Source organism: Schistocerca nitens, chromosome 3 (assembly GCF_023898315.1).
Source record: "Schistocerca nitens isolate TAMUIC-IGC-003100 chromosome 3, iqSchNite1.1, whole genome shotgun sequence".
In the NCBI taxonomy this organism is placed as follows: domain Eukaryota; kingdom Metazoa; phylum Arthropoda; class Insecta; order Orthoptera; family Acrididae; genus Schistocerca; species Schistocerca nitens.
Window position 1 is genome coordinate 714,304,851 of NC_064616.1, and position 20,868 is coordinate 714,325,718.

The 20,868-nt window shown below is 44.9% G+C and overlaps 1 long non-coding RNA gene and 1 other non-coding gene across 2 annotated transcripts in view; both read left to right on the top strand.

The window, feature by feature from the left end:
* Nucleotides 1–20,868, top strand: part of LOC126249731 (uncharacterized) — a 181,111-nt gene that overhangs the window by 99,213 nt on the left and 61,030 nt on the right. Inside the window, exon 2 of the long non-coding RNA XR_007545649.1 lies at nt 451–522. This is a non-coding gene — a long non-coding RNA (uncharacterized LOC126249731). The remainder of the gene's footprint in view (nt 1–450; nt 523–20,868) is intronic.
* On the top strand, nt 11,150–11,233 carry Trnas-gga (transfer RNA serine (anticodon GGA)). Its single transcript is given in 2 exon segments — nt 11,150–11,189; nt 11,199–11,233. It is a non-coding gene; the product is annotated as a tRNA-Ser (tRNA).

Genomic DNA, 20,868 nt, shown 5'->3' on the forward strand with positions numbered 1-20,868 from the left:
TTCGCCGTCGTCAAAGCAAACCAAGACAGTGAAACAAACGACAGGAAAATGCGCGTCAGAAACGTAAACAGTGCACTGAAACGTGCGTCCAAGCCACAGAAACGTAATAAGAAGCAGTTTCCATAAATGAGCAGGAGACAACGTGAGTAAACTCTGTTAAAATGCGAAACAGAATCCAATGAAACAAACCACATCAAATAGTTCTTCATATCAAAGCTTCACAAAAAAAATTGACTATGTTCACAGATCAGTCCACCAACTACACAAAAACAACGGAAACACGTTCGGCACACAAATACAAACCAGTCACAACTCAGGACAAGCTAAACAGAATAATGACCAGACCATAGAGGAGCTTATGCCACGATTTTTACCAGAATATATTTTTTAAGGTTGGATTATAAATAAAAATTCAATGTAGATGGTATCTAACATCCTTTATGTTTGCAGATGGTGTACTAATTTAGATCTACGGGTGATTTCGGTTGACAGCGACAGGACACAAACGATGAAATATAAAAGGTAAAGCACGTATGTAATTTAAATAAGATAAAAATCTGGTGTAACGTATTTCCTAACCATAATAATATCAGTATGTATGTATTTCAGAAAAATAAAAGAAAAAACAATTGATAATGCCATAACTGTAGTGAAACATGTTTGGGTATTAAAAAAAAAACGGTAGTACGACCTAGTGAGATCACAAACATCCGAACAATGCTCATGAACGGGTCGCACTCATGTTATATATGATGTTTCCTTTCCAAATCAACTGTCCTAAAATTCGCCCAATAGAACGAGGTCGACCATTCGTCTTCCCTACTACCAGCCTGACGTGCTTATTTCATTTTAATATCGCTTTGCAACGTTACGCCTAGATATTTAAATAATATGACTGTGGCAAAAAGAACACAACTAATGCTTATAAGAACATTATGGTACTGCTTTTCCTACTCGTCTGACTTAAATCACATTTTTATACATTTAGAGCAATCTGTCATTCTTCACATCAACTCAAAATTTTATATAATTCATCGCATATTTTCCTACAGTCATTGACTCAACGACGACACTTACCGATGAATTACAGCGTCATCAGCAAACAGTCGTAAATTTCTCTCATCCTGTTCGTCAAATCGTTTATGTATGTGCAGAATAAGAGCGATCCTACCACTCTTCCCTGGGCCACTCCTGACGATACCCTTCTCTCTGATGAACACTCGCTGTCGAGGGCAACATACTGGCTTGTTACTCAAAAAGTCTTCGTGTCACTCACATATCTGGGAACATGTTCCGCATGCTCGTATCTTAGTTAGCATTCTGCAATGGGGCACCGTGTCAATTGATTTTCGGAAAAGTAGAAATATGGAACCTGCCTTTTGCCCTTCGTCCTCATTTCGCAGGATATCATATGAGGAAAGGGAAAGCTGAGTTTCGCACTTCGAAGATTTCTAAAACCGTGCTGAAACGTGGACAGAAGCTTTTCCGTCTCAAAGAAATTTACTATATTCGAATTGAGAATGTGTTCAAGAATTCTGCAGTAAGCCGATGTTAAGGATAATGGTCTATAACTTTTCTGGTCCGTTCTTTTAGCATCGCACCCATATGAAGCGCGGGAAGAGTGACTGGTTAAATGTCCCTGTGCATGTAGTTATTAGTTCAATCTTGTCTTCGCAGTCCCTACGGGAGCTCTATGTAGGGGCTCGTAGTATATTATTAATTAATACTGGTTCTTGAAACATTTTAAGTAGGCTTTCGTGGGATAGCTGGCGTCCACTTTCAAGCGTCTGCCAGTTCAGGTTTTTCAGTATTTTCGTGATGCTGTTCCACGGGTCAAATGAACCTGTGACCATTTGTGCTGTCCTTCTCTGTTTAAGTTCGAAATCCCCTGTTCGTCCTATTTTGTATAGGTCCCACACACTTGATCAGTACTCTAGGAAGGGTCGCATAAGTGTTTTGTAAGCAGTTGCCTTTGTAGGCTCATTGCATATTCCCAATCTCCTACCGACTTATAGATGTGTACTACCTGTTTTAACTACAGACGAGCTTATGTGATCATTCCATTTCATGTTCCTACAAAGTGTTACACCCAGGAGTTTACATGAGTTCTACATCTACATTTATACTCCGCAAGCCACCCAATGGTGTGTGGCGGAGGGCACTTTACGTGCCACTGTCATTACCTCCCTTTCCTGTTCCAGTCGCGTATGGTTCGCGGGAAGAACGACTGTCGGAAAGCCTCCGTGCGCGCTCTAATCTCTCTAATTTTACATTCGTGATCTCCTCGGGAGGTATAAGTAGGGGGAAGCAATATATTCGATACTTCATACAGAAACGCACCCTCTCGAAACCTGGCGAGCAAGCTACACCGCGATGCAGAGCGTCTCTCTTGCAGAGTCTGCCACTTGAGTTTATTAAACATCTCCGTAACGCTATCACGGTTACCAAATAACCCTGTGACGAAACGCGTCGCTCTTCTTTGGATCTTCTCTATCTACTCCGTCAACCCGATCTGGTACGGATCCCACACTGATGAGCAATACTCAAGTATAGGTCGAACGAGTGTTTTGTAAGCCACCTCCTTTGTTGATGGACTACATTTTCTAAACACTCTCCCAATGAGTCTCAACCTGGTACCCGCCTTACCAACAATTAATTTTATATGATCATTCCACTTCAAATCGTTCCGCACGCATACTCCCAGATATTTTACAGAAGTAACTGCTACCAGTGTTTGTTCCGGTATCATATAATCAAACAATAAAGGATCCTTCTTTCTATGTATTCGCAATACATTACATTTGTCTATGTTAAGGGACAGTTGCCACTCCCTGCACCAAGTGCCTATCCGCTGCAGATCTTCCTGCATTTCGCGACAATTTTCTAATGCTGCAACTTCTCTGTATACTACAGCATCATCCGCGAAAAGCCGCATGGAACTTCCGACACCATCTACTAGGTCATTTATATATATTGTGAAAAGCAATGGTCCCATAACACTCCCCTGTGGCACGCCAGAGGTTACTTTAACGTCTGTAGACGTCTCTCCATTGATAACAACATGCTGTGTTCTGTTTGCTAAAAACTCTTCAATCCAGCCACACAGCTGGTCTGATATTTAGTAGGCTCTTACTTTGTTTATCAGGCGACAGTGCGGAAGTGTATCGATCGCCTTCCGGAAGTCAAGAAAAATAGCATCTACCTGGGAGCCTGTATCTAATATTTTCTGGGTCTCATGAACAAATAAAGCTAGTTGGGTCTCACACGATCGCTGTTTCCGGAATCCATATTGATTCCTACATAGTAGATTCTGGGTTTCCAAAAACGACATGATACTCGAGCAAAAAATATGTTCTAAAATTCTACAACAGATCGACGTCAGAGATATAGCTCTATAGTTTTGCGCATCTGCTCGACGACCCTTCTTGAAGACTGGGACTACCTGTGCTCTTTTCCAATAATTTGGAACCCTCCGTTCCTCTAGAGACTTGCGGTACACGGCTGTTAGAAGGGGGGCAAGTTCTTTCGCGTACTCTGTGTAGAATCGAATTGGTAGCCCGTCAGGTCCAGTGGACTTTCCTCTGTTCAGTGATTCCAGTTGCTTTTCTATTCCTTGGACACTTATTTCGATGTCAGCCATTTTTTCGTTTGTGCGAGGATTTAGAGAAGGAACTGCAGTGCGGTCTCCCTCTGTGAAACAGCTTTGGAAAAAGGTGTTTAGTATTTCAGCTTTACGCGCGTCATCCTCTGTTTCAATGCCATCATCATCCCGGAGTGTGTGGATATGCTGTTTCGAGCCACTTACTGATTTAACGTAAGACCAGAACTTCCTAGGATTTTCTGTCAAGTCGGTACATAGAATTTTACTTTCGAATTCACTGAACGCTTCACGCATAGCCCTCCTTACGCTAACTTTGACATCGTTTAGCTTCTGTTTGTCTGAGAGGTTTTGGCTGCGTTTAAACTTGGAGTGAAGCTCTCTTTGCCTTCGCAGTAGTTTCCTAACTTTGTTGTTGTACCACGGTGGGTTTTTCCCGTCCCTAACAGTTTTACTCGGCACGTACCTGTCTAAAACGCATTTTACGATTGCCTTGAACTTTTTCCATAAACACTCAACATTGTCAGTGTCGGAACAGAAATTTTTGTTTTGATCTGTTAGGTAGTCTGAAATCTGCCTTCTATTACTCTTGCTAAACAGATAAACCTTCCTCCCTTTTTTATATTACTATTAACTTCCATATTCAGGGATGCTGCAACGGCCTTATGATCACTGATTCCCTGTTCTGCACATACAGAGTCGAAAAGTTCAGGTCTGTTTGTTATCAGTAGGTCCAAGATTTTATCTCCACGAGTCGGTTCTCTGTTTAATTGCTCGAGGTAATTTTCGGATAGTGCACTCAGTATAATGTCACTCGATGCTCTGTCCCTACCACCCGTCCTAAACATCTGAGTGTCCCAGTCTATATCTGGTAAATTGAAATCTCCACCTAAGACTATAACATGCTGAGAAAATTTATGTGAAATGTATTCCAAATTTTCTGTCAGTTGTTCTGCCACTAATGCTGCTGAGTCGGGAGGTCGGTAAAAGGAGCCAATTATTAACCTAGCTCGGTTGTTGAGTGTAACCTCCACCCATAATAATTCACAGGAACTATCCACTTCTACTTCACTACAGGATAAACTACTACTAACATCGACAAACACGCCACCACTGGTTGCATGCAATCTAAACACCGTCTGTATCTTTGTAAAAATTTCGGCAGAATTTATCTCTGGCTTCAGCCAGCTTTCTGTACCTATGACGATTTCAGCTTCGGTGCTTTCTATCAGCGCTTGAAGTTCCGGTACTTTACCAACGCAGCTTCGACAGTTGACAATTACAATACCGATTGCTGGTTGGTCCCCGCATGTCCTGACTTTGCCCCGCACCCGTTGAGGCTGTTGCCCTTTCTGTAATTGCCCAAGGCCATCTAACCTAAAAAACCGCCCAGCCAACGCAGCTTCGACAGTTGACAATTACAATACAGATTGCTGATTGGTCCCCGCATGTCCTGACTTTGCCCCGCACCTGTTGAGGCTGTTGCCCTTTCTGTAATTGCCCAAGGCCATCTAACCTAAAAAACCGCCCAGCCCACGCCACACAACCCCTGCTACCCGTGTAGCCGCTTGTTGCGTGTAGTGGACTCCTGACCTATCCAGCGGAACGCGAAACCCCACCACCCTATGGCGCAAGTCGAGGAATCTGCAGCCCACATGGTCGCAGAACCGTCTCAGCCTCTGATTCAGACTCTCCACTCGGCTCTGTACCAAAGGTCCGCAGTCAGTCCTGTCGACGATGCCGCAGATGGTGAGCTCTGCTTTCATCCCGCTAGCGAGACTGGCAGTCTTCACCTAATCAGATAGCCGCCAGAAGCCAGAGAGGATTTTCTCCGATCCATAGCGACACACATCATTGGTGCCGACATGAGCGACCACCTGCAGATGGGTGCACCCTGTACCCTTTATGGCATCCGGAAGGACCCTTTCCACATCTGGAATGACTCCCCCCGGTATGCACACGGAGTGCACATTGGTTTTCTTCCCCTCTCTTGCTGCCATTTCCCTAAGGGGCCCCATTACGCGCCTGACGTTGGAGCTCCCAACTACCAGTAAGCCCACCCTCTGCGACCGCCCGGATCTTGCAGACTGAGGGGCAACCTCTGGAACAGGACAAGCAGCCATGTCAGGCCGAAGATCAGTATCAGCCTGAGACAGAGCCTGAAACCGGTTCGTCAGAAAAACGGGAGAGGCCTTCCGTTCAGCCCTCCGGAACGTCTTTCGCCCCCTGCCACACCTTGAGACTACCTCCCACTCTACCACAGGTGAGGGATCAGCCTCAATGCGGGCTGTATCCCGGGCAACCACAGTCGTAGTCCGATCGGGGGATGCGTGGGACGAGCTGGCCGTCCCCGACAAACCCCCATCCGGACCCCCACAGTGATGCCCATTGGCAACAGCCTCAAGCTGTGTGACCGAAGCCAACACTGTCTGAAGCTGGGAGCGAAGGGATGCCAACTCAGCCTGCATCCGAACACAGCAGTTGCAGTCCCTATCCATGCTAAAAACTGTTGTGCAAAGAACGTCTGAACTAATCTACAGAGAGCGCAAACAAATCGACAAAATTTAAACTGTTATTAAGATACAAGATTGCCTAGTAAATGCAGTAATGCTGCTACTTGCGCACTGCTGACACACTGCTCGGCGGCGGAAGGAGACTACGCGATTTTACACTATTCAGGTACTAAAACGCGATGCTACAACTCTCAAATACTATAATACGCCCGAAATTTATGAATTAAACAATGCAAGTACCAAAAACACGCAAAGAAATTAAGAATTAAACTATGTAACAAATGAGTGAGCTAGGAGTATACGACTTGCTGCTGCAGCTGCTTATCCAACGGCGGCAGGGAGTTATGAATCACTGATTTTGTGATTATAGGATGCGTGTTTTCATTTCGCGAAGTGCACAATTTTACATTTATAAACATTTAAAGCCATTTGACAAGTGTGTGGTTCAAAATTGTTCAAATGGCTCTGAGCACTATGGGAGTTAACATCTGAGGTCATCAGTCCCCTAGAACTCAGAACTACTTAAACCTAACCAACCTAAGGACATCACACACATCCATGCCCGATGGCAGGATTTGAACCTGCGACCGTAGCGGTCGCGCGGTTACAGACTGAAGCGCCTAGAACCACTCGGCCACACCGGCCGGCGACAAGTGTGTGCTCCACCTTGAAATCTTATCTACGTGTGACTGAATATATGTGCAGGTTTTTCAGACAGCTCTTCACGTCTGATAACAGAATTATCTCTTCACAGAGAGTGTCCATCTAGCAAGAAATCCTCAATCAGATCACAGACTTGCTCTGATAGTCGAAATGAATGCACTTTCGTCAGCAAGTATTGATGTTGTGCCAAGTCAAATGGTATTCTGAAGTAAAGAAATTCTGCACCCACTAGATTTCATTTTGAGACATAGCTTTCCAGATGATATGTGAGAAAAGAGCGAGTTGGGTTTCACGTGAAGGTCTTTGCAGATCCACGCCAACTGGTATGGAGGAGGTCAATCTGTTCAAGATACCTTTTTAAGTCTGATCTCTGAATATGTTCCACTATTCTACAACTGATGTAATTGATATTGGACGGTTTTGTGGATCAATCTTTGTAGACAGTTGTGACCCGTATAGTAAGCTCACCAGAAAAAATATTAGTGATTCCAATACAATATCACAGGGATCGCTTTGGAGCACTATAGGTCGTGTGTAGCAGGTACCAGGTGGTCGTGTGACCCTCCACCTCTGAATAAATTACGACAGTGAAGTGACGTCTGTTGGCTGGAACCAGTACAGTGAGACCGGTCGATTTGTACAAATGAGGACAGAAAGAAGCTCTCGTGTTTAGACGTGCCCATACCACACCATGAATGAAGTCCGCCTCCGTAGAGTAGCGGTAGCGTTACCTCCTACCACGCCAAGGCGCCCGGGTTCGATTCCCGGCTGGGGCGGAAGATTTTCTCCGCTCAGGGACTGGTTGTTGTGTTGTCATCATCATTTCATCCCCATCTCCGGCGGGCAAGTCGCCCAATGTGGCGTCGAATGCAATAATCGCTTGCCCTCGGCGGCCGAACGCCCCCGAATGGGGGACTCCCGGCCCACAATGCCGTACGCTCATTTCCATTTCACCATGAATGAAGTCACCGGATTTGTTAGTACATCAACGCGGTGTGTCCAAAGTGTCTGTCAAGGTCGGTGTACCACTCTCGGCCTTCTAACACGACATAAGAACGCTGGTCGTAGAAATATTCTAATTGACTGAGGACTAACATGAGTGTAATTCTTGTTAATGACAAACGCCTTCACGCCTGACAGGAATTTCTGCTGTCAGTGAATGCAGTTTCCGAGCAGATCTTGTGAAGGTAACTGCATGCCATAGAAGTTTAAAGTCTGTACCTCAAAAAAAAAAAAAAAAAAAAAAAAAAAAAAAAAAAAAAAAAAAAAAAACAAAAACCATTTCTCACAATGGTACAAGAAACTGCACTGTATTAATAGATCAAACAACACAGAACTTGGACAGTAGCTGAATGAAGGCATGTAGTATGGTGCGACAAGTAGCTGTTTTGCCTTTTTTCTGAATGATACGGGGTTGAGTACACCCACAGCCCAATTAGTCATTTAATCTGCAGTGTTTTGTAGATGTTTTTGGGTGTTTTTTATACGTCTACTCACCCAAGTTACACTGAACATGAACCAGGACATGTATTTCAGCAGTCTAAGTGGTATATCTACGGCAACTTTGATGCATAGTTCAAGTTTCTGCCTCTAGCTGGTGCCACATTTGAAGCAGTCGTGGCGATTACATTGTGGCGTACAAGGTATCCATTATACAACTGTGGCTACAGGTTCAATCTTACTCTCTATACAGACTACATACGTTGGTATCGCATTCCGAAAAGTCCATGTTCGATTTCCAGTGGTCTGTAATTATTCCACGACCTCTTGTGTCTTTGTACCGTATCAGGCTATTACTGTGGCACTAACAAGTTTCTCTCTATCAGCACGGCGTTTTATTGCCTGATAAGATGGCATCGGGTGAAATGGCGCTGTGGATAAGACTCTTACGAATGAGAAGCGGGCTTCATATTCTCGCCGAGTAAGAGTTGTGAATGTCAAGACAGTTCCTTTGATAAGGCTGCACTCGATTTCTTAGTAGGTAATAAAATTTGACTTCAAACTCAACCTTCAATTTTATCTGCTTGACAATTTCTTCTACTCGATAGAAGAATTTCTGAAAGTGTAGCAGATTTTTCACTGAGGAAGTGTAATATAATTGTAAAACTGACTGCTCCTACATCATAGCGAGAGATCGGAATTATCACTGACGGAGCTTACAGATAATTAACTGAAAAACTGACTTCCCTGTTCGTTCTGTAATTGAGCGAGTATTTCTTTAAATTGCAGCTACTGGAATTTAAACTCTGACTTTCATTCTGGTAGGTACAAACCAATTCTACGGTGGTACTAAGGCATTTTGCCTGCATCTCGTGGTCGTGCGGTAGCGTTCTCGCTTCCCACGCCCGGGTTCCCGGGTTCGATTCCCGGCGGGGTCAGGGATTTTCTCTGCCTCGTGATGGCTGGGTGTTGTGTGCTGTCCTTAGGTTAGTTAGGTTTAAGTAGTTCTAAGTTCTAGGGGACTTATGACCACAGCAGTTGAGTCCCATAGTGCTCAGAGCCATTTTTTGAACTAAGGCATTTTACTCTGCCTCCGTAGCTGAGTGGTCAGCGCGGTTGACTGCCATAGTGAGGGCCCGGGTTCGATTCCTGGTACTATCAAGGATTGTTCTTTGGTGCGAGGACTGGAACGGGGTTACACTCAGCCTCATGAGGCCAACTGAGGAGCTGCTTGACCGAGTAGTAGCGGCTCAAGCTCACGAAAGCCGACAGCGGCCGAAAGAGCATTGTGTTGATTCCAGTCCCTCCATACCACATCCAGTGACGCTATTGGCAGAGGATGACACAGCGGTCGGCCGCTACCGTTGAGCCCGTGAGGGCCTGTAGGCAGAGTTTCCGTTACTAAGGCATTTTCAGGTATTTAACATAATGTTACCGTTGAGCCCGTGAGGGCCTGTAGGCAGAGTTTCCGTTACTAAGGCATTTTCAGGTATTTAACATAATGTTACCGTTGAGCCCGTGAGGGCCTGTAGGCAGAGTTTCCGTTACTAAGGCATTTTCAGGTATTTAACATAATGTTACCGTTGAGCCCGTGAGGGCCTGTAGGCAGAGTTTCCGTTACTAAGGCATTTTCAGGTATTTAACATAATGTTCTTGTAACTCCTCAAGATGATATATCGGGACATCTTTGTTCTATGTGTTCGGTCTTTCTAATTTCGAGTGTTTGTGCATCCCTCACATAGATAAAACAACACTACTGCTAATTATTACATAACTATGGGACAATAGCGTTGTTCGTATTCCCAGAGGAAGTATAGGAAGTTCTAGAGCTATTCGTAGCAGTGAGTAATGAAAAAAATGAAGACTGTGCTAACAATGACATCATAAGGCGGAGGGCAAACTAGAATTGGGCTGGGATGTTTCAGTCTCTAAGAATACTTTTGTCGCACAGGTTGTTAGAGGAGGAATTAGAAACAAGTTTGATTACGTTATTGCCGACTACGTAGCACCTTATACGTACATTTTCAAGCGTTAACAGTTATCATCAGTAATATTTAAACATTTGCCTTGCTTCGAATGCGATTCAGCTGTCTCTGATAGACCTTCGATTATTTGAGTTGACACTCAGCTGCAAACTGAAGGTAAGGGAGCGACATTGCCCAACGGTATTTAAACTATACGATATAACGGATCATTCGTTGGCGACATAAAAAAAAAAAAAAAACTGTATCGGGAACCGCTTGCACGATGCTTGTCGGGGACAGCAGGGAAAGGACAAGGTTTCTGCCACAAGGCTCCGTTACCGTTAGAGCGTATTTACCGCGAATAAAGCTGGCACAACGGTCTACAGGTATATCCTATACCTCCGGGCATCGGAGTCGTTTGCGATGCTCTTCATCTGATTTAAGTTCGTCAATCTGGGTAGTTCCCTCGACACACGTACTAGTGATTAGGTTTTAAACGACACCAATAATTACGGCGAACACTAACACGTCACGCGTGTTTCCACGAAGATACCTTCCACAATGAGAAATCGCATATTCCGTATTCAAGCAAACTGTTGATTAGCCAAACTAAACGATGGGCATCGCGCGCAGCATACTAGAAAATGAAGCAGCTTATGAGGACCAAGACTTTCACTGATGCATAGGGCAGTGATTCCTAATGGGCTGCTGTGTTTACTGAAACTACAATAAATTTTGTAATCATGGTACGAATTTTGTACCCCCTAAAAAGGGATAGGTTTCATCACACAAGAGAAGCTCCAAAATAGTGCTAGGCAGTCCGAGCCTAGGTACTGACACTTCTCGATTCCAATGCGTTCTCAATCATTCTCGAATGTTGGCGTAGAGTACTAGAATATTACATCCAATAACAAGACTATCAGTTCCACATTGGAGACTTACTTGTGACGGCAATTTAGGGATCAGAGTCGGCCGGTGTGGCCGAGCGGTTCTAGGCGCTTTAGTCTGGAACCGCGCGACCGCTACGGTCGCAGGTTCGAATCCTGCCTCCGGCATGGATGTGTGTGATGTCCTTAGGTTAGTTAGGTTTAACTAGTTCTAAGTTCTAAGGGACTGATGACCTCTGATGTCAAGTCCCATAGTGCTCAGAGCCATTTTAACCATTTTTTAGGGATCAGAACGGAAACAGTTGTTGGTTGTTCCCTAAAAGTTTTCAGTTCTCAGATATGTACTCGTTTCAGCTGCTTATTACACTACTGGCCATTAAAATTGCTACACCAAGAAGAAATGCAGATGATAAACGGGTATTCATTGGACAGATATATTGCCGTGGGAGCAATATGTGTGTGTGGGGCGTGTTTGCACGTATTTTTGTGTCTGGCCTTGTCTCCACTTGCAGATCCCATGGGGTGTTACGCTCACGTTGTGCTAAGAACCACTATGGTAATAATACAATAATGTCACACGGTTATCTCTGATAAACCCGCCTTCGCTCGTCAGAGTCAGCTTCCACGGCAAAATCATTTCTGTTCTGTTGCCATGTGGAAAAGCTCAATACGCAGCGTATTTGCTCGCGATAACCGTTATCTCACTTGGTGAAGCTTTTGCATTTCCAGCAAAGTTCTCTTTTCGTTATATGATGAAAGCATCCTGTTTCTGATAGCTGTCCTTGCCTCAGTGATGGCCAGCACTGAGAGCTTCAAGTAATCGGAAACTTCGGCCTCGAGAACGAATAGCAATCCAGTACACATACGAGAACTTCTCATTCAGCCACATAACCTCCTGTACTAGCAAAGTTTGGGGCTGAATATCTTGCGTCGCTGCATCCAAAATATGTGCTGCACTTGTAAAGAAAAGAGTTTTATAAAGTGAAGTGAAGCTACATTCGCTTCTGAAGTTAGTTTATGGAATAAAATTTTACTTTTTGGACCATGCAATTTTAAGGAAAATGTTAATTGAAAAACAAACTCCTTCAGTTATCATAGTCTCTCACAATAATTATGAAATTTAAAGGCACAGTTCGTAGTAGAACTTTATCGGGTTATGCTAACGCAAATAAAATGTATACATGATCCGATATTGCTTTTTAATACAACCTTCAGTGCAACGTTCTTTTGGTTTAACAACTCTTCAAGTAAAACCAGTTGCTCCAAGTCTCGTAGTACACTACTGGCCATTAAAATTGCTACACCACGAAGATGACGTGCTACAGACGCGAAATTTAACCGACAGGAAGAAGATGCTGTGAAATGCAAATGATTAACTTTTCAGAGCATTCACACAAGGTTGGCGCCGGTGGCGACACCTACAACGTGCTGACATGAGGAAAGTTTCCAACCGATTTCTCATACACAAACAGCAATTCACCGGCGTTGCCGGGTGAAGCGTTGTTGTGATGCCTCGTGTAAGGAGGAGAAATGCGTACCATCACGTTTCCGACTTCGATAAAGGTCGGATTGTAACCTATCGCGATTGCGGTTTATCGTATCGCGACATTGCTGCTCGCGTTGGTCGAGATCCAATGACTGTTAACAGAATATGGAATCGGTAGGTTCAGGAGGGTAATACGGAACGCCGTGCTGAATCCCAACGGCCTCGAATCACTAGCAGTTGAGATGACAGGCATCTTATCTGCATGGCTGTAACGGATCGTGCAGCCACGTCTCGATCCCTGAGTCAACAGATGGGGACGTTTGCAAGACAACAACCATCAGCACGAACAATTCGACGACGTTTGCAGCAGCATGGACTATCAGCTCGGAGACCACGGCTGCGGTTACCCTTGACGCTGCATCACAGACAGGAGCGCCTGCGATGGTGTACTCAACGTCGAACCTGGGTGCACGAATGGCAAAACGTCATTTTTTCGGATGAATCCAGGTGTAACTTATCGAATGCTATAAATCCAGCGATAACGTATTCTCCACTTCACATCAGGTGACATGAGATGGCAACTTCATTCATGGTGTGGTCATGGACTCGTACAAACACGATAGTTTCTATCTGCGTTCTGTCACATACCTACGTCAACCCAACTTCTTGTGCTGATTCCATATAACAGACTAGCATATACACACCACTTCACTGCCATGACTTACGTCATTTGTGGAGAGCCATATGACCGCCTAATACACCTGCATCTACAACTACATGCACATTCTGCAAGCCACCATTTAGAGCATGGCGAAGGGTACCTTGCACTAATAGTAGTCATTCCCTTTCCTGTTCCACTCGCAAATGGAGCAAGGGCGAATCGACTGCCTCCCTCCTCTGTACGATTCCCAATTTCTCTAATCTTGTCTTTGCGGTCCTTACACTAAATGAACTTTGGCGGCAATAGAATAGTTCTGCAGTCATCTTCAGATGCCGTTTCTCTAAATTTTCTCTATAATGTTTTGCGAAAAGAACGTCTTCCCTCCAGTGATTTCCATTTGAGTTCACAAACATCTCTGTAATACTCGCGTGCTGATCGAACCTACCGTTAACAAATGTAACGACTGGCCTCTCAATTGCTTCGATATCTTCCTTTAATACGACCTGGTTGGGATCAGTAATACTCGAGCAGAACTCAAGAATAGATCGCACTAATGTTCTACACGCGGTCTCCTTTACAAATCAGCTACACCTTCCTAAGATTCTCCCAGTAAATCGGAGTCTAAGTCATCCTGTACTCACCACAAGTCACTCAACGACGATACTTTCCCGCGCACTACTGTGTTATCGGCAAACAGTCACAGATTGCCGCTCACCCTATTCGTCACATGTTGTATGTATGTAAACGTAAACAGCGGTACTATCACATTTCCCTGGGCACTTCTGACCATACCCTGGTCTCTGATGAAATCTCGCAGTCGAGGACAGCATTCTAGCCTCTCACGTATCTGGAAACCTATTTCGTACCTTCGTTAACAGTCCGCTGTGGGGCACCGTGTAACTGCTTTCTGGAAATGTAGCAACATGGACTCTACCTGTTTCCCTTCATTCATTGTTGAATGGTTTACAGGATATCGTGTGAGGACAGCCAAGTTTCGCACGAGCGATGCTTACTAAATTCGTGCTGATTTGTGAATCGAAACTTTTCTATCTCAAGGCAACTTATTATATTCGAATTTATAATATGTTCAACAATTCTGCAGCAAACCCAAGTTAAGGATATAGATCTGTAATTTTCTTTTACCCTTCTTATATACAGGAGTCACCTGCGCTTTTCCAGTCGCTTTGGAATTCGCTCTATGCGCGACATTCGCGATGAATGCAAGCTAAGTAAGCGGCCAATGATGAGTAGTGCACTATGGAAAAAAAAATGGAATTCCATTCAGAACTAGAGAATTATTTTTTTCAACTCTTCCCGTTGCTTCTCAATGCCAAGGACGACTATTGCTATGTCCTCCACACTGGAGTCTTTGCGACGGGCAAACGACGGAATGTCTGTACGATCCTGCCGCATGAATGATGTTATAATCGCGAATTTTAAAACTTCACTTTTCTTTTTGCTGTCTTCTATAGCTCGCCAGCCTGGCCGACGAGTGACAGATAGAAGCTTTCGATCCACTTAGTGATTTTACGTAGGACCAGAATTTCCTTGGATTATCGACAAGATCCTTCGCTACCAGTTTTGCATCATCTACAACACTAAAAAGTTAATAACCTCGTTATAGGGGATGACCAATGTTTTGTATGCTGAGGTTATTAACGCAGTGCCATTTGTTTCAACATTTTCCTACTTGCTCTGAGTCATAGGTCTTGTTGATGTAATTCTCCTCAAGAATATCGACAAGCTTTTCTTTTTCTTAACATCGCATGCAGGTAGTATTCCGGAAGGGGACTCTTAGTCATTAAGGTATACATGCGCCTTTGGAAGTTAGAAGAAACGAAATTTAGGGTTTAAGGGAACAACGAAACAACCTAATTTGTGATTGCCGGACTGGGATTTGAACCTCGTTCGTTCCGAACGCGAGTCCATTTACTTAAACATTGCACCATCTCCCTCTGTCCACATATGTCGAACCTCTACACAAAGTTATTTTGCTTATCACTTTCGATGGGGAAAAAATTCTAAGCAGTGCGTCTTCGTAACAGTTTGCGTGTTGGATATCAGAAATGGAAACTAGTGTGGTAGACCGCTTATATTGTAGTGCAGGCTGGATGATGGTCATTAATCCGGAATGGCAGTTTGATTCATACAGGTCTCATCTTCCGTATCTTGAAAGCTGTCACTCTGGGAGATGGGATTTGTGATTAGATCAGAAGTAATCGAAATACAGTGCTAAAATTAATAACGCCTTCCCTAGTGCGTAAGCAAAGTGCGTCACTGTGTATCAGAGGACTGGGAAAATCGCAGTAGTGTGCAAGCAAGATAATAAATGGACAGCAGAGCAGTCTGCGGACCTGGACCGATAAAAAAGTCAAATAGAAGTGGAGATTACGCGTAGTGGCAGCAGGACAAGCACTTGCTCAAGCGAATGCGCTGGTATTTTGTAGCCTTCTGCCAATATTCAACCGTCAGGATATGCTTGAGATTGCCAGTCGTAGATATATATTAGATAGAAGCTAGAGCAAGACGCTATTAGTGTTTCACGTCTGGTAGAAAGGTAGGATGCTAAAAGACTGAATTTAGTCTGAATATAGCCCAATAATGTATCGGTGTAACCATTTAGCTTACGGAAAGCACTTTTTAGTCATAAATTAAATGAAAGTATATAGTAATAAACACTTGAGTGTCTAATATGAATATAATAAACTAATTGAAGGAAAAAATAGAACGAAAATGCCACGTCCGTAGCTGTATTTGGTAGCACATGGTAGTGTGCCACCGACTGATCCGAGGATAACCAGGTCGAATCTTAAAATAAGGTTCCCTAATTTACTGCCATCCATGATGTTCTCGAGTTCAAATTATTCCTAGTACTGAGATCTGTATGCAAACCAAAGTGGAAAGCTCTGAGATATTTAGCAAGTCTTGGAACGTACATCGGAAAGACAGATTAGCGGCCATAGAGGGAAGCGCGTTCATTGCAGTTGACGAAAATATTGTCTCTATTGTCGAAGCTGAGAGTGACAGTGAAGTCATCTGGTAGCGTATAACAGGTGTAGGTAAAACGAAGTTAATTGTTGGATGTATCTAACGGCCACCCAATTCTGCTGTGACAGTTCTAGGGTCATTCAAATAAAGTATACGGTCAATAGCACGTAAATGCCCAGATCATGCAACACTAGTTGGAGGCGACTTTAACCTCCCGAGTATATAGACTGGGATATCTACAGATGCATTGCGGGGGGGTTACAGACAGACAGTCATGCGAAATACTATTGAACACTTTTCTGAGAATTATCTTGAGCAGCTAGGTCGGCGTCCCACACGCAAGGGAAATGTCTTAGACCTTGTAGGTACAAATAGGCTAGACCTTATCGACAACGTCTGTATAGAAACTGGGATTAGCGATCATGATGTCATTATAGCAACTATGATTAAGAAAGTTAACAAATCAGTCAAGAAGGCTAGGAGAGTGTTTCTGCTAGATAGAGCAGATAAGCAGTTATTAGAATCTCATTTAGACAGTGAACTGGCATCACTTAGTTCCAGTAAGATGGATGTCGAGGAATTATGGGCAAAGTTTAAGGAGACTGTAACTCGTGTCTGGAGAGTCACGTGCCTAGTAAGTGGATAAAGGATGGAAAAGATCCGCAATGGTTTAATAACGAAATTCAGCCTATGCTGAGGCTGCTGCACTCTCGGTTCAAAAGGGAACGCACAGATGACAACAAGAGAAGGTTAACAGAGATTTGTGCGTCTGTGACCAGATCTTTGCGTGAAGCATACAGCAGCTACCATCTTCACACCTTAGGAAAAGATATGGCAGAGAACCAGAGAAAATTATGGTCTTAACGTAAAATTGCTAAGCGGGTCTAAGGCTTCCTTTCAGTCCCTTGTTGACAAGTCTGGTATATCAGTTCATTACAGCAAAACGAAAGCCGAAGTTTTAAATTTAACCTTCAAGAAATCGTTCACGCAGGAGAATCGTACAAAAATACCGTCATTTGACCATCGGACAAACTCCCGTATGGACGACATAGTAATAAGCATACCTGGCGTAGAGAAACAACGGAGAGATTTGAAAGCAAATAAATCACCAGGTGCGGATGTAACCCCAGTCCAATTTTACCAAGAGTAACTTTTGCATTTATCGAGAATCTCTCGCCCAGCACCAAGTCTCAACCGACTGGAAAAAAGCGCAGGTCACTCCACTATATAAGAAGAGTAAAAGAACGGACCCGCAAAATTACAGACCAATATACCTAGCTTTTGTTTGCTGCAGATTCCTGGAAACATATTATCACTTGAATCCTTGAAAATATTCTCAGTTCGAATATACACTCCTGGAAATGGAAAAAAGAACACATTGACACCGGTGTGTCAGACCCACCATACTTGTTCCGGACACTGCGAGAGGGCTGTACAAGCAATGATCACACGCACGGCACAGCGGACACACCAGGAACCGCGGTGTTGGCCGTCGAATGGCGCTAGCTGCGCAGCATTTGTGCACCGCCGCCGTTAGTGTCAGCCAGTTTGCCGTGGCATACGGAGCTCCATCGCAGTCTTTAACACTGGTAGCATGCCGCGACAGCGTGGACGTGAACGGTATGTGCAGTTGACGGACTTTGAGCGAGGGCGTATAGTGGGCATGCGGGAGGCCGGGTGGACGTACCGCCGAATTGCTCAACACGTGGGGCGTGAGGTCTCCACAGTACATCGATGTTGTCGCCAGTGGTCGGCGGAAGGTGCACGTGCCCGTCGACCTGGGACCGGACCGCAGCGACGCACGGATGCACGCCAAGACCGTAGGATCCTACGCAGTGCCGTAGGGGACCGCACCGCCATTTCCCAGCAAATTAGGGACACTGTTGCTCCTGGGGTATCGGCGAGGACCATTCGCAACCGTCTCCATGAAGCTGGGCTACGGTCCCGCACACCGTTAGGCCGTCTTCCGCTCACGCCCCAACATCGTGCAGCCCGCCTCCAGTGGTGTCGCGACAGGCGTGAATGGAGGGACGAATGGAGACGTGTCGTCTTCAGCGATGAGAGTCGCTTCTGCCTTGGTGCTAATGATGGTCGTATGCGTGTTTGGCGCCGTGCAGGTGAGCGCCACAATCAGGACTGCATACGACCGAGGCACACAGGGCCAACACCCGGCATCATGGTGTGGGGAGCGATCTCCTACACTGGCCGTACACCACTGGTGATCGTCGAGGGGACACTGAATAGTGCACGGTACATCCAAACCGTCATCGAACCCATCGTTCTACCATTCCTAGACCGGCAAGGGAACTTGCTGTTCCAACAGGACAATGCACGTCCGCATGTATCCCGTGCCACCCAACGTGCTCTAGAAGGTGTAAGTCAACTACCCTGGCCAGCAAGATCTCCGGATCTGTCCCCCATTGAGCATATTTGGGACTGGATGAAGCGTCGTCTCACGCGGTCTGCACGTCCAGCACGAACGCTGGTCCAACTGAGGCGCCACGTGGAAATGGCATGGCAAGCCGTTCCACAGGACTACATCCAGCATCTCTACGATCGTCTCCATGGGAGAATAGCAGCCTGCATTGCTGCGAAAGGTGGATATACACTGTACTAGTGCCGACATTGTGCATGCTCTGTTGCCTGTGTCTATGTGCCTGTGGTTCTATCAGTGTGATCATGTGATGTGTCTGACCCCAGGAATGTGTCAATAAAGTTTCCCCTTCCTGGGACAATGAATTCACGGTGTTCTTATTTCAATTTCCAGGAGTGTAATAAACTTTCTTGAGACGGAGGAGCTTATGTCCACGAATCAGCATGGTTATAGAAAGCATCGTTCGTGCAAAACTCAGCCTGCCCTTTTCTCACACGATACACTGGGAACGATGGATGAAGGGAAACAGGCAGATTCCACATTTCTAGATTTCCGGAAAACATAATACACGGTGCCGCATCGCAGGCTGTTAACAGTAGTACGAGCATATGGAATAAGTTCACAGATATGTGGGTCGCTCGAAGACTTCCTAAATAACAGAACTCAGTATGTTGTCCTCGACGGCGAGTGTCCATTAGAGACGAGGGTATCGTCACGAGTGCCCCAGGGTAATGTGATAGGACCGCCGTTGTTCTCTCTATTCACTGAAGAGTCAAAGAACCTGGTACACTGCGTAATATCGTGTACGGCCCCGGCAGTCACGTGGAGGTGCCGCAACACGACGTGGCATAGACTCGACTAATGTCTGAAGTAGTGCTGGAGGGAACTGACATAGTGAATGCTGCACGGCTGTCCATAAATCAGTAAGAGTGCGAGGGGGTGGAGATCTCTTCTGGACGGCATGTTGCAAGGCATCCTAGATATGCCCAATAATGTTCATGTCTGAGGAGTTTGGTGGGCAACGGAAGTGTTTAAACTCCAAAGAGTGTTCCTGGAGCCACTATGTAAAAATTCTGAACTTGATGGGTGTCGCATTGTCCTGCTGGAATTGCCCAAGTCTGTAGGAATGCACAATGGACATGAGTGTGTGTGTGTGTGTGTGTGTGTGTGTGAGGTTTACGGGCGCTAAACGGCGTGGTCATCAGCGCCCAGACAATGGACATGAATGGATGCAGGTGATCAGACATGATGCTTAAGCACGTATCACATTTCAGAGTCGTATTTAGACGTGTCATGGGTCCCATATACTTTCAGGTATGTCTTGTTAAGTTTTATCATTCATTTAGCATTCTATCCCGCGGTTACACGATATTATATTAGATGTTTTTGACTAGGTCTCTGAGGGTTCATCTTATTCGACACTTGCTTCAGTTTAGCACAGATCTGTTTTATGGTTTTTAGTATGTTGTGAAAGGGAAATTTTAAGGTCAGTATCACTTTCGTATCCGCATTTAAAGTTGTGCATGCTAGGACCATACCGTAATTATTTGCTTATTTTGTTATCCTTATAGATGAACTGAAGATGCCCCACGCGTTGTTAAAGAATAGCTTGCAATCGAGACTGTTTTTAATTCAAATGTTCTACACACGGTTGATATACCAGACGGACTGATGGAGTGGAAGATATATTACGCTAACGGAAAATCTCGGGTCCTTTACAACTTTGGTAGTAAAACAAACATAGTGTTCACCTGAAACCAGTGTTAGTATTTATGGGAGTGTGAACCGGCGGATTTGACACAAGGAGCTGGTAGCGAGACTAGAAGGCGCAGCTACAGGAAGTGTGGGAGCCGGCCGTGTTTCGAAACTGTGGCCTAAATTGACGGCTCCCGCCGCAGAGTGGCCACGCTGGCCGCCAGGATCTGTTACCGTGCGCAAGGACGCTGAAGCGCTCGCTCCTCGACGCCTTCGGTTTCAGCCTTTTCCTGGGCTAGGGAAAATTTCTGTCTGTACTGATGATTCCAACACTGCCGCACACCAGCGTGAAAGATGGCCCGCCTATTGCTTGTATTCTTATACACTTGCGGTGCTTCCTAATCTCGACGTCAATAAACGATTAAATTCTGAGCCCCCGTTCAACGGCACAAATTCAACTTTTGAATTTCGTCGACAATCAATTAGGAATTAATTAAACTGGCTGGAATCTATCCCAGGAGCTTGATTCCAGGATTCGCTTGCGCTTGGCACTCTGTTCCCTGTACCAAGTAATAAGTCAAAACCTGTCTCCATATAAT